The sequence below is a fragment of the Primulina eburnea genome, unplaced genomic scaffold (assembly GCF_022965805.1).
Source record: "Primulina eburnea isolate SZY01 unplaced genomic scaffold, ASM2296580v1 ctg857_ERROPOS3498143, whole genome shotgun sequence".
Taxonomy (NCBI): domain Eukaryota; kingdom Viridiplantae; phylum Streptophyta; class Magnoliopsida; order Lamiales; family Gesneriaceae; genus Primulina; species Primulina eburnea.
In genome coordinates, this window is record NW_027331626.1 from 362,520 (window position 1) to 376,383 (window position 13,864).

At 39.7% G+C, this 13,864-nt stretch overlaps 1 long non-coding RNA gene across 1 annotated transcript; it reads right to left on the bottom strand.

Moving 5' to 3' along the window:
* Positions 1-11,467: 11,467 nt before the first annotated feature.
* On the bottom strand, positions 11,468-12,504 carry LOC140822472 (uncharacterized). Its single transcript, XR_012115963.1, has 3 exons — positions 12,283-12,504; positions 12,116-12,175; positions 11,468-11,591 (listed from the first exon to the last, which is right to left on the bottom strand). It is a non-coding gene; the product is annotated as an uncharacterized lncRNA (long non-coding RNA).
* Positions 12,505-13,864: the final 1,360 nt, after the last annotated feature.

Below are 13,864 nucleotides of genomic sequence, written 5' to 3' on the forward strand. Positions count from 1 at the left end.
ACTTATCTACTGCCTAAACTGAACTCCTAGCTATGACTGAAGACAGCAGCTTCCAGTCAACACTTATTTAACGTTTATGTGAGAAATATTACATACACAATTTTAACGTCTTTGTGCAAGACTGTATTTGGGTGGATTTGAGAATGAATGTGTGTGAGAACTGAACAGGAACGTTCTCACACACTGAGGGACAAAATGCTTCTAAACTAAGCAGATATGGTGATAAAGATTTCCCTTTGGGCTTAAGTGCTTCGACAAGCTAATTTGCAACTAAGCGTGCCCTTCATTGTTTTTTTTCTTTTCACTCTCAAGGATGTCTCACCACTGTATTATATTGAGTCTTCACTGATCTTCTCTTTATAGAGGCGAAGGAGACTGATCGTACAATGAGACTCATTAATTGTATCCGTTGCATTTGAATCAGCTTCTTGGACTATGTGTCTCGTCTTTTTGACTGTCCATCTGATGCGTTTTGTCTTTAATGCTCTGATGCAACGTCCATTATTGTTCTTTGACTGGATAATGGCTTTGTACCTTCTCGCATAGCTTGAATCCACTAGAAGGGATTTATCATCATCCATAACTGAAGGATTCTAACTGATGCTTCGAACTGGTCAGTTTGAACTGATCTTTCAGTTGGGCTGGTGAAATCAGTTGACTCGTCAGTGGAACTTGATTTCACACTCGTTCAGTTTGGACTGATCAGCTGGTTTTCTTCATCAGTTGAACACTCTTTTGGCTGGCCAGGCTTCTGAGGTTTTTCCTACTGAATCACCTATCAACTGGTTAATCAGCTGTAGTGCTCAAATGACGTAGCCAGTTGAACTGATTCATTTTGTAGGATCAGTTGGGTCTTCAGTTTTGCGATATAAATACCTCGCGAATGATCCTAGATGCTTCACAACTAATGTAGATCATTAGTAACACAATAAACAAGCTTTGTTATCATGAAAATCAAGATTGCGAACTTGAAAAGTTCCAAAAATCTCCCCCTTTTTGATGATTTCAAAACTTGAGAAAATAAGTGCAATATATTCAATTTAAGAGTTAGTACTTTCAAATTTTCGAAAGCTCTCCCTTAACAACTGAATCACAGAGATTTTGAACCCAAAAAAAAAAACTTCTTTTCAAACTGATAGAAAGAGAATGAGATTTTTAAAACAGTATTTATCAGTTGACTGAGAGAGTAACTGAACTTTAATATGTGTTTTTAGTTAAAACGAATGTTACCCCTCAAGAACTGAATAAAAGCCCGTATTTGAGAATTATTTAATCAGTCATTTAATCATTCAAGTATTATAGACAAGAAAACTGAAAATATCTATTCAATCACAGAGAGACATAACTGAATAATCATGATGTTTTATTTGAATAAAACTTCCATGTATTTACATATGAGTACATATATCAGTTGAGAAAAGAAAAATTGCTATTAAAATAGCAAATTTTAAACAACATCAAATATCAGTTGGTTCTTGTGACAGAACTGGATATATCATCAGCTGGTTGTCTTGATTGTTGGAACTGCTGTGTCCGTTGTGAGTTCAATTTGCTAGAGAAACGAGTAAAACTGCTTTGAACTTGTCCTCTGTGCTTAGCCAACTGGTCGAGCAAACTCTGACTAGGGTCGCGTGGAGTTCAGTTGGTGATTGAATCGACCAACATCCCAACATAGATGAGTTTCGTCTGAAGAACAACTGACTCGGTAGGTTTGCAACTGATTTCTTGTTCAGTGAGCAATTCAGCTGTTCATCTTTGCAGATGTTCCTCAGTCCCCTGCAAGCTGATTAATATCTCCGTGGTTTAGAAGTTGGAGAAGTGGCCATAACGAAATTGCATAACCAATCCTCTCAACTCTTTACCAAAGAGCGACATATAAATGTTTTCAAATAGTTTTGAAAATCGTATAAAACATTTTCAAATAGCTTTTAACACTATTTAGAGTAATATATTTCAAAACACGGTTTTCTTCAAATGTTCTTCTTAGAACAACTCGCTCTGATACCAACTGATGGACGTGTGTGCTAGCACCTTCGAAGGCATCTCGTACACAATAACCTTCAATGAGCTTCAATAGCTCGTGTTCTAAGAATATTAACACCGATGAATTAATCGAGTTTGATTTTAAAACAAGCAGAAGAAACTCGAAGTAATCCTTCGTAAAGAAAAACTAAAATGTTAGAAAGTATTTTAACTAGTGTAAACTGACTAACTGAATAAACACATTTTAGTTTTTGCATTCTTGTATTTCAGTTATGGTAACAACTGAACACACAAACACTCCAACTGATCAAATTTTTTTAAAGCGATAGTTAATCAGTGAAGTACGCTAGATATGTTTATGGATGTTCGGAGACTTTAACTGCTCCTACGTCACCTCTTCTATCTCCACGGATAGATCCACTAGAAGACTTTGATTTATACAACTACGTGTACAAGCCCACTCAGTTAGGACTTATCTACTGCCTAAACTGAACTCCAAGCTATGACTGAAGACAACAGCTTCCAGTCAACACTTATTTAACGTCTATAATAGAAAGACTACATACACAAGTTTAACGTCTTTGTGCAAGACTGTATTTGGGTGGATTTGAGAGTGCATGTGTGTGAGAACTGAACAGGAACGTTCTCACACACTAAGGGACAAAATGCTTCTAAACTAAGCAGATATGGCGATAAATATTTCCCTATGGGCTTAAGGGCTTCGACAAGATAATTTGCAATTGAGCGTGCCCTTCTTTGTTTTTATTTTCACTCTCAAGGATGTCTCACAACTGTATTATATTGAGTCTTCACTGATCTTCTCTTTATATAGGCGAAGGAGACTGATCGTACAATGAGACTCATTAATTGTATCCGTTGCATTTGAATCGGCTTCTTGGACTATTTGTCTCGTCTTTTTGACTATCCATCTAAAGCGTTTTGTCTTTAATGCTCTGATGCAACGTCCATTATTGTCCTTTGACTGGATAATGGCTTTGTACCTTCTCACACAGCTGGAATCTACTAGAAGGGATTTATCATCATCCATAACTGAAGGATTCTAACTGATGCTTCGAACTGGTCAGTTTGAACTGATCTTTTAGTTGGGCTGGTGAAATCAGTTGACTCGTCAGTTGAACTGATTTCACACTCGTTCAGTTGCACTGATCAGCTGTGTTTCTTCATCAGTTGAACACTCGTTCGGCTGGCCAGGCTTATGAGGTTTTCCTGCTGAATCACCTATCAACTGGTCAATCAGTTGTACTGCTCAAATGACGTAGCCAGTTGAACTGATTCATTTTGTGCGATCAGTTGGGTCTTCAGTTTTGCGATATAAATACCTCGTGAATGATCCTAGATGCTGCACAACTAGGGTAGATAATTAGTAACACAATAAACAAGCTTTGTTATCATCAAAATCAAGATTGCGAACTTGATAAGTTCCAACAAACTCCTTGTGAAGAAGTTCCTGAATTTGCTTCTTGAGTTCTGCCATCTCTGTCGGTGCTAATCGGTACGGTGCTTTTGTGATTGGTGCAGGTACCTGAAATAAGCTCAATAGAAAACTCCACCTCTCGCACAGGTGGAATACCAGAGACTTCATCAGGAAAAACGTCTAGAAATTCCCTGACAATTGGGACATCGGAGGCCGACTGACTGGATGTCTTGGGAACGGATACTAAAGTCGCTAAAAATGCTCGACAACCTCTACGCATGAGCTTCCTAGCCTGGACAGAAGGTATTATACGTGGTAAAGAAAAGTACCTGTCTAATTCTAATAAGAACTGCTCCCTCCCAAGAGGTCAGACTAGAACAGATCTCCGCTGGAAGTCAATCAAAACTCTGTTCCTTATTAACCAGTCCATACCCAGAATGATATCAAATTCTGGCATCGGCAATACGATAAGATCCGCATAAACAATATTACCATGAAGTTCGAGGTATATGTCTCGGACCACATTAGTAGCTGTCTGCTCCTCTCTAGAAGGCAGTACTACTGAATATGCTATGTCTAGCCCAATGGTCCTTGACCTTGAGAAAATTTGCAAAGGTCTCTGAAATGAACGAATGAGTAGCCCCTTAATCTATCAAGGCATTCGTAGCTGAACCAGTTATAAAAATTCTCCATGTCAGATTGGAACACCATACTGAACTCAATAGTTACAAGAACTAAACTTATAGACATGCAAAGTTCAAATTTCTTCCAACCTAAATTCCCTGAAATAACACTGATTAGAACATGCAATCCTATCCCAAATTCAAAGGTCAAGATCTCAACCCAAAACATTAAATTCCAAATACAAACTTAAAGCTTTAAGATACCTATCAAGAGCATCGTCTCCGGGTTTGCCTCCGCTGCATGGAGAGCAAAAACTCTGCCTTGGGTAGACAGACTCCCCTGAGGGCAATTCTTCAGTAAATGGTCTGGGCTACCACACTTGTAGCATTTCCCCAAACCATACATACAAGCTCCAGTATGGCGGCGTGTGCACTTAGCACAGACTTGATACTCCGAGGTCCTCGAGACTACCCGTCCCTGCTGCTGCTGTCCTCTGTTCCTGGATGGGCCTGTGGACAGGCTTCCTGCTCTGATGCTTCTGCTGAGTAGGGCCTTGCGGTGCCTGGAATGGTCGCTTACCATGGCAATCTCTCTCAATATCATTCTGATCCTGCTCTGCATCTAGAGCTATGGAGACAGCGACATCATAGGTAGTAGGGCCAGCCACCCTAACATCACGGCGCAAGATCGGCCGCAGACCGTCCATAAGTGTCTCATCTTAGCGCCAACATCATTTGCAATCAGGGGTACAAAATGGCAACCCCTCTCAAATTTATGGATGAACTCTGTAACCGTCATGTCTCCCTGCCTCAGAGTCATAAATTCCCTTGTCAACCTGGAACGCACCTCGTCAGTAAAATATTTAGAATAGAATACCTCTTTAAAGAGCGTCCAGCTCGGAGTAGCCAAATCCAAGGCTACAGATGCTCCTTCCCACCACAGGCGAGAGTCTCCTCCAAATAGATAAGTCCCACAACGAACCTGATCCTCGTCTCCGAGCCCCATGAATTCAAAGATATCCTTAAAGGACTTAATCCAGCCCTCGGAAATCATAGAATCTGTCGTCCATGAGAACTTCTTTGGTCTCATCTTCATGAACCTCTCACAAATGGCCTCAGGCCCCGTCTGCCTGACTACCCCAACATTGTTCCTCGCATAAACTGTGTGAATAACCGAGTCATCCCGGCTAACATTTGGGCGTTCATGTCCGGTGGAGGGGGTGGTGGTAAATCTCTCTCTTGCCTATGGTCCTCACCGTCCTCCTGACGATGCTCATCATCTCTCATCCGATCATGAACGCGTCTAGGAGGCATGCTATTCCAAATATAACTCATACGTAACCCACATGCATAATTATATTATTTCATTAAATTTAAATAAATACTGCATAATCATAATCTTGACATAAAACATTTTATGAAAACATGCTGTTACAATATTTCATGCTTTAAACAAAATGCGTAAACGTAAAACTTACAGACGAAATACGTGACTTCATGAGCTTCTCGAGATCAGTAGTAGTACAACCCTTTACAAGAACATAGGCTCTGATACCAACTGTAAAGCCCGTATTTCGTATTCGCATCTTTAGAGAATTATCAAAATAATTTCTAAATAAATAACTTGCCTCATTCATAAAATAAATCTATGCATAGTTTTAACTTTAAAATAACAGCGGAAGTAAATATTGTGTTTCAAAACAACAACCTAAAAATAATCGCATAGATTAAAAATCTGAATTTAAACATAAAAAGGTGAATAAACTGAAACATGAGGTCCTCGGGTCCCTACTACTGCTGACCCAAGCTAGCTCACTGGTCTCCGTCCTCAGTCCCTACCTCATCAGCACCTACAACAATCAAGTCTAGTGAGTCTAAAGACTCAACATGCATATATCATTAATAGGAAGTAAATATATCATAAAATCACGTACAACGTAAGAATATCGTATTGTAACGCGTAAGGTGAAAATCGTGTCATGAGTAATTATAAATACATGAATATCTGAAAATCATACGTAAAATATTTGCTCGGTAGAGACCTGTTATAAAATACCATATCGAGATTTTTCTAGTATAGACTATGTTTCAACGCAAGTGGCCCATAACATAACATGAACGTCTGATCAGACTAAACCAAAGTATACTGGGCGATAGAGATCGCCACAGCCCTTGGACTGGATGTTCGTACCCATACATAATCGTAAACCGCTCGTAAGTCACCGGGTAGAGAGATCTCATAAGTGTGAGGTGGCCACAAGACATATCGCATATAACTCAAAATAAACATTTTATATTTTATGCACATAATATAATTATAACTCTGTTTTTATCAGATGATTTGGATCGTTCCCAGGCTTGCTAAGACCTATTTTTAATATGAGACACATGTCAATAATCTCAACTTGGCAAAAAATTCATATCCGAACCAAAATGAGACAAACGAGACCAACAACCTAATTTCCAACCATGGCTTCGTATCAACCCGAACCAACCTTGAACCATCATTTCGCCATGATTAAAATACACCTAACATAATTAAATAATGTCCCTAAGAATTTTAATACACGAAAAATAGTGAATGAAGACCAAAATCATGAAACGCTCTTTCGAGAGTCACTTTGGCACATTGCACCGTAAATTCTCGTACGACCTCTAAACTTGACAAAATAACAAAAGGACAAGAACATGACCTTCATAACTCATTGGGGTATTTTCCAGTCCAAGGTCATAGGCTAAAAGCCAACCAAGAACTCGAACAAGACCCCTGAACCGAAATAATTCTGTTGTCAAAAAGCAGTGGCAGCAGCTGTGCGTGTATTGTGTAATTTATGAAACTAATGGCCATTAGGCTTGAACCACTGACCAGAGTCTCTTACCAACATCCTAAGGCGTGGCTTGAACCATGGCTAAGGGCAGTTGGCCAACCACAACTCAAGCAAATACATAGGACACCCCACAGCTCTAACCGAGAGCTTCGAAATCTGTGTAGTGTGGTGTGTTGAAGTGTTGTGTTGTCTTGTGTCGTTCTAGTGGCATGATGACCGACCATGGCTCGATCTAGACATGATGAGGTATTGTGTGAACCATTGCTAAGGGCTAAAAGCCAACCAAGATCCACCCCAAACCCCGAAAACCGAAGCTCAATCACCCAAACCAGAAATGAAAAAAAAAACGAAATCCTGTGCTGCATGATGTATTGCATTGTTTAGCTGTCTCATATCGTTCTGGAGGCCATATGCTCGACCATGGCTCAATCTAGACATGATGAGGTATTGTGTGAACCATGGCTAACGCTAAAAGCCAACCACAATCCACTCAAATCCCCAAAACCGAAACTCACTCACCCACACCAGAAAAAATAAAAACCTAGGGGCACTTGTGATGTTGTTTTAAACTGTTGATGTATCCGTGAACCAAATATGGAGAGGCCGTCTTGGTCACGTCTTAGACATTCTATGGGAGGGTTCAAACCATGGTTACAGGCCCTGGGCCAACCAAGATTCGAACACTTACCTTAGACAACCAAACAAAAAAAATCATTACTCAATCTGCTACACATGAGGTTTCTTGCTATCAAACCTTAATTCGAGTGCATGGGCTTAAATCAATGGACCAGCAACACCCTAACACACTTTAAAGCATGCCTAGATCCATCCATGAGTGCCTGGAACCGAAGCAACATCCAGAAATCAAAAGAACACCACCAACCATGAAGCACAAAATAGGTGGCCGAGAGGGCCTGTGCAAATTTTCTTTGCAAGTTGCTGTCATGTTTTGTTTATTTCGTGAATCGTGAACATAGAATGGTTTAAAAATATCTATAAGACTTGATTGAAGAGGAAATAAACAATATATGCATGCCTGGAAGATTTGTTTTGAATAAAACAAAGCAATACGACGAACACAGCGCGGCGGAGACGGAGTTGTATTTTATTTCTTATTTTTCTGCTGCAACTTTTAATTTTTTGGCAGCTGATTCTACTGAAATTTTCGAAGCTTAAGGATGGAGGGATGCTAGATTATGAAGGTGAGGGTTACAAGGGTGATAAATGAGTGAAGAATGCATTTAGATGGAAGTTTCATGTGAGGATATTGAATGGCAATAGGAAAGGTTTCTTTTTCCTTCTAGCTGAACGAAATGAGTGGGATTGGTAGGCTAGATTTGTGTTTTGAGGGAAATTAGGTGAATAATGGTGTTTGAATTATCACTAATTGGTGAGTTAAAGGTGAGGAGATATCATATCATGAATGGCCATTGAAGGGAGTCTAGAATAGAGAGTTGCGAAACATAATTAAATTGTACGTCTACGGTATGACCGAAATTTGCTAGAAATTTGTAGGGTATAATATTTCCTATATCTTGTATTTTAAATTCTTAAAGTTTTAAACACACATTATTTATTTTAGTGAATTAATTAATTAAATTAGGATAATCATTTCTTGCATGGCATGACTTGGTCCTTAAAATTAATTATTAAAATGTTAGGTTATAATTTCTTGAATATATTAGGCCTAGATTAATTTATCTCAATTGATTACACATTTTAGTTTAGGCTTTTAACTAAATATTGGACATAAAAGAACTTATTTAATAATTTAAATCCAATTAATTATTCATGACTTATACGTAATCTTATTTTTCGTGTTTTACATCCCCATTGCACAAAAGACTAAAACACATAAATGACACACAGATGCATAACACAAAAACATATGCAATGTAAATGACATAATGAAACAACAAGATAACAGAAACAAAATGCAACATAAAATAAAAATGAAAAGGAGGGGAATTAGTGAACTCCCCTGATCAAGGCTCATCCTCGTCGTGTTCTGGTGGTGGCACTCCCGATGCATCCCCCTACTGATGATAGTCATACTGAAAATGGAAAGGGAGAATGAACGGTGGAGGTGGTGGTATGGCCCCTGGGTCAACACTCCGTTGGACGAGCATAGTGCGCATTATGGACTCGACGTAGGCAAAATGTTCATTAAAGATCGCATTGAATCGATCCTGATGAGTCATGAAGGCGAGAGTCACATCCATCTTGTCGTTTTCGGAACACCTATAGGGCTATGGCTGTGCGTGACGCGGGTCAGTGGTGCTCGACGCGGGGAAGTCAATGTTTCATTTCGCACTCTTCCATTGTAAGTCCTCCACACAAATGGGTTTTATCGGTTGCAGCCATTCTTCGTCATCTCGAAAGAGAACCCCTGCCCTTGCACACAACTCCGAGATGATGGTGGGGAAGAAGAGACCGATGTGACTGTTGTGGGCACTATCATGATCTGTGAATTTGTAAGCTTGCCCACATTAATGTTGTACTCTTCGGTCAAGGCAAACAGTAGCACCTCCCGCTCCTTTTACATCTCGCTTTTGTGCGAGATCGGAATCATTCTTCACGCCACAAATAGATACCATAGGGCAATATCGGCTTTCAGATATTTCTCGTCAAAACAACTCGGTGATCCGCCCAATGGTTTCCAAGTCGCTCCCGGATAGCACAGCGCCGCAAGGATCATATCATAATTTGGGTAGGCGACCAACACCTCGAATTGAGAGTCATCAACCTCAGTTGTCTCTAGTAGTGCATTAATTGAAGCATAATTAAACCGTACAAGTCGACCTCTAACAAAAACTTTACCTTCTGCCCCCTCCGCCACAATGGCATAGAATTCTCGAACCACCGATTCCACTGCCGCATTCGGTTGATCTCCAAATTTCTCTCATCCTTGCCCATCTAACTGCACAAGAGTCCCTAAGTGTCTATCCTCAAATTTCCGACGAAATCCCCTCTCGGCTATCGGGTTTCTATGAATTTTTGCAAGGTCATACCGAGCCCAAGCCGCCTCGTTCACAAATCGAGTTCTATCAAATGAAGAATATGAGGAAGAGCTGGGATTACCTCTCAATTTCTTGGGGGCCATGGTAGTAGACTATGGAGATCGTGACCGGAGGGAAGATGCCGCTTGATTCCTACCGAGGAGCAAGGGCCAGACCGCGTGAAGCATGAATTTTTGGAATTTTCACTGCAGGAAACAAAAAAAAAAACTAGAGAGAGCCGCATGTGAGTGTAAGGTTTAGGAAAATTTCATGCAGAATGAGAAAAAGTGAGAACGGGAGGTGGCTATTTTACCTCAGACGTGCCCGAGCAGTAAGATTTTACCCCTCGAGCGCGAACTGCACTATAATTGATCAGGGGCAAAGGCATTCACGCTCGAGCGGTAACATCTTACCGCTCGGTCGCGAACTTGTGAATTTAATTATTTTTTTAAAAATAATAAATAAAAAAACCAAATCTAATAAAACAACTAAATAAAAGAAAAAAATAAAAATGATTAGGAAAGGAAAGAGATTAGTTCTCAATTTATAGTCGAGAGCTGGACTGTAGGTTCCTCTCAGCTCTGATTGTTTTGGAATCGAGCTACTCAAATTTGTGGCTCCACTGTGCCACCCAAATAGTGCTTCAGGCGTTGAGCATTGACTGTGGACGGCTCAGTTTTGCCATCTCGCAAAGTTATTAATCCTGAGGGGAATACTTTGGTGATGATATAAGGGCCTGTCCATCTTGACTTGATCTAGCCAGGAAATAAGCGTAGCTTGGAGTTTTACAGTAGCACCACTTCGCCTTCTTTGAATTCCTCAGTGCAATGCGCTAGTCTTGTGCTTGCTTTGTACGCTTCTTATAGGTCAAGGCCAGGTCATAGCCTTTACCCCAAAATTCTACCAATTGGTCCAACTGCAGCAACCTGTGTTTACCTGCAAGAGAAAAATAAAGATTCAACACTTTTGTTGCCTAATAAGCTCTATGTTCTAACTCAATTGGTAAATGACACTCTTTTCCAAAAAGTAACATATAGGGTGTCGTGCCTATAGGTGTTTTAAAATCAGTTCTATAAGCCTAAAGCGTGCCATCCAACCTCAACGACCAGTCCTTTCGATTTATCCCCAAAACCCTCTCCAGAATCATCTTGATCTCGCGATTCGACATCTCAACTTGACCACTGGTTTAGAGGTGATAGGGAGTGGAAATTTTATGAGTCACCCAATATTTTCCCAAAAAATTTCAAAAAATTTATTGAAAAAATGTGTGCCACAATCACTAATGATTGCTTGTGATGTTCCAAATCTGTTGAAAATATTTTTCTTCAAAAATTTCAGCACCACTTGAGCATAATGCGTGGCATATGATTCTGCTTCCATCCATTTGGAAACATAGTCAACCGCAGCTAAAATGTACTTTTTTTGTAAGAGGTTGGAAACGGTCCTATAAAATATATCTCCAAAACGTCAAAGACCTCGCACTCGATAATATTATTTAAAGGTATCTCATGACGATTAGAAATGTAACCTATGCGTTGGCATCTATGACAAGATAGGAAAAATGAAAGTGTATCTTTAAATAGAGTTGGCAAATAAAATCCACATTCGAGTACCTTGGATGCCATTTGGGTGGGTCCAAAATGACCACCTACCTCGCGGTCATGACAATGACTGAGAATCGATCACATCTCCTCTTCCGCCACATATCTCCGTGTCATGGCATCTGCAATGATTTTGAACACAAAAGGTTCCTCTCAAAAATAATATTTCACGTCCGCATTTTTTTTTCCTTTGGTGAAATGTTAAATTTGGGGGTGGGGTGGGGTTGAGCCTGTAACAAGGAAATTCGCAATATCTGCAAACCATGAAAATTTTTTCGCCCCTAACAGCTGTTCATTTGGAAACCAATCATCCATCTATCTCATCATTTTCGCAATTTTTGCTAACATGCTCAAGCCTAAAAAGATGATCAGCTACTACATTTTCTACTCCTTTTTTATCTTTTATTTCGAGCTCAAACTCTTGAAGAAGTAAGATCCACCTAAGCAATCGTGGTTTGGCCTCTTTCTTAGCAAGCAGATATTTAAGGACTGAGTGGTTAGTAAACACAATGATTTTCGACAAAACAAGGTATGAGTGGGACTTTTCAAGTGCAAATACTATTGCAAGTCGTTCCTTTTCAGTGGTTCCATAATTTAATTGTGCTTGATCTACAATCTTACTTGCATAGTATATAGTGTGAAATACCTTATTCCACCTTTGGCATAGGACAGCACCAACCACAGTATCACAGGCGTTGCACATAACCTGTAAAGGTCCGAAAATTCGTGTTTGAAAATTTTTGCGGAAAAATTTAAAAAATAATGTTTAATGTTTAAAAATAGCAGCGGAAGAATTTAATGTTTACAAAGTACCAATTTAAAATAATTCAACGAGAGGTAAAATGTTTGAGCATAAGAATCGTAAGTGCTGAAAATGAGGTCCTCGGGTCCCACTACTGCCGACCAAGCTAGCTCACTGGTCCCCGCCCTCAGCCCCGACATCAGCAGTACCTACAACAATCAAGTCTAGTGAGCCTAAAGACTCAGCATGCATAAATCGTATATAGCGAGTACATAAATAAATAGTAAAATTTTTGCATGAGGTAAGATGTCGTATCAGGAGTCATAAAGTGAAAATACTTCGCCATAAACAATTATAATACGTGCATAACTAAACTGAACATCGTAGTAAAAATGGTTGCTCCATCGAGCCCTGTCATAAATATCAAGTAATAATTTTCTGGTGAGATTATGGTATCCGCAAGTTGCCACTGCACTAATATAAATTGCAAAATGACCGGTGACTGCATCCGGACCGATAACTGGCGATCGGATTTAAATATGCTCGTCTGACCAGACAAAATGCCACAGTATACTGGGTGGTACAAACTGAAACTGACCGGTAACTGGCGATCGGATTTACAAAGTCTCCCATGATAGTGCTACGGCCACAAGCAATATCGCATAAATCTCAAAAATGAACATTTTAAATTTCTATGCACGTAATATAATTAAATGGCATCATCAAATCTGAAAAATTTCAATCTCCTGTATTAAAATCAAATATCTATATGACTTGATTGAAGAGTCAAAGGAGATATAAACATGCCTGGATTTGTTTTGACAGAAAACAAACGAAATACTGACGCGGCGCGGTGGAGACGGAGTGCTCTTCCTTAATTACTTTAAACCAAACATGCATGATAATTATTATAATAGTTTAAAAAAAATCGTAAATGTGATGCATGAACATTTAAAAATATCAAGATTTGTGCTCAGGGCGCTGCTAAGACCAAATTCTCACCCCGGGTGCAAAATGACCATTTTGCCCCTGGAAACCCAAAAATTACCGTTTTACCCCTGGACCTCTAAAATTTGCCCGAAGCTTACCAAACTCCTTAAAATATTCCAAAACATTAATAAAAGCATCGCTAGACATAAATTAGAGCCCAAAACCAAACTTAATCGATTCGTTCTAAAACTTGGACCGGAGTTCCGATTTTAACCCGAATCGAATCAAAACTTACCCGAAATCTTCTCAACTTTTTATCACATTTTAAAAACACCTAAAAGAGTCTAAAAACTCTAAAACCAGATCCCAAACTAACGGCTGGAAAGTCCAACAAGAAACAACTCTCGGCCCCCTATGTCATCATCTCATTAAAACACGTGTCCCCCAAACAATATTTTCTTTCGGTCCTATCTCACTCCACCATTTGTTCAGCCATTAACACTCATCTTGACCCTTCTAAACTAAGCCTAACCAATTCACAAATCCCAGCGCCCCAAGTCCCAACCACTTGCAAAGGTCAACCGAAAGTTAACACACCTAACCAATTCACAAATCCCAGCGCCCCAATTTCCACCAACCACTACGGTCGACCCTAGGCGAGGCTAGCCATCGTGGAGCCTCTTCCAGACCACGACTCAGACCTTGTAGGACCTGCACAGCGAC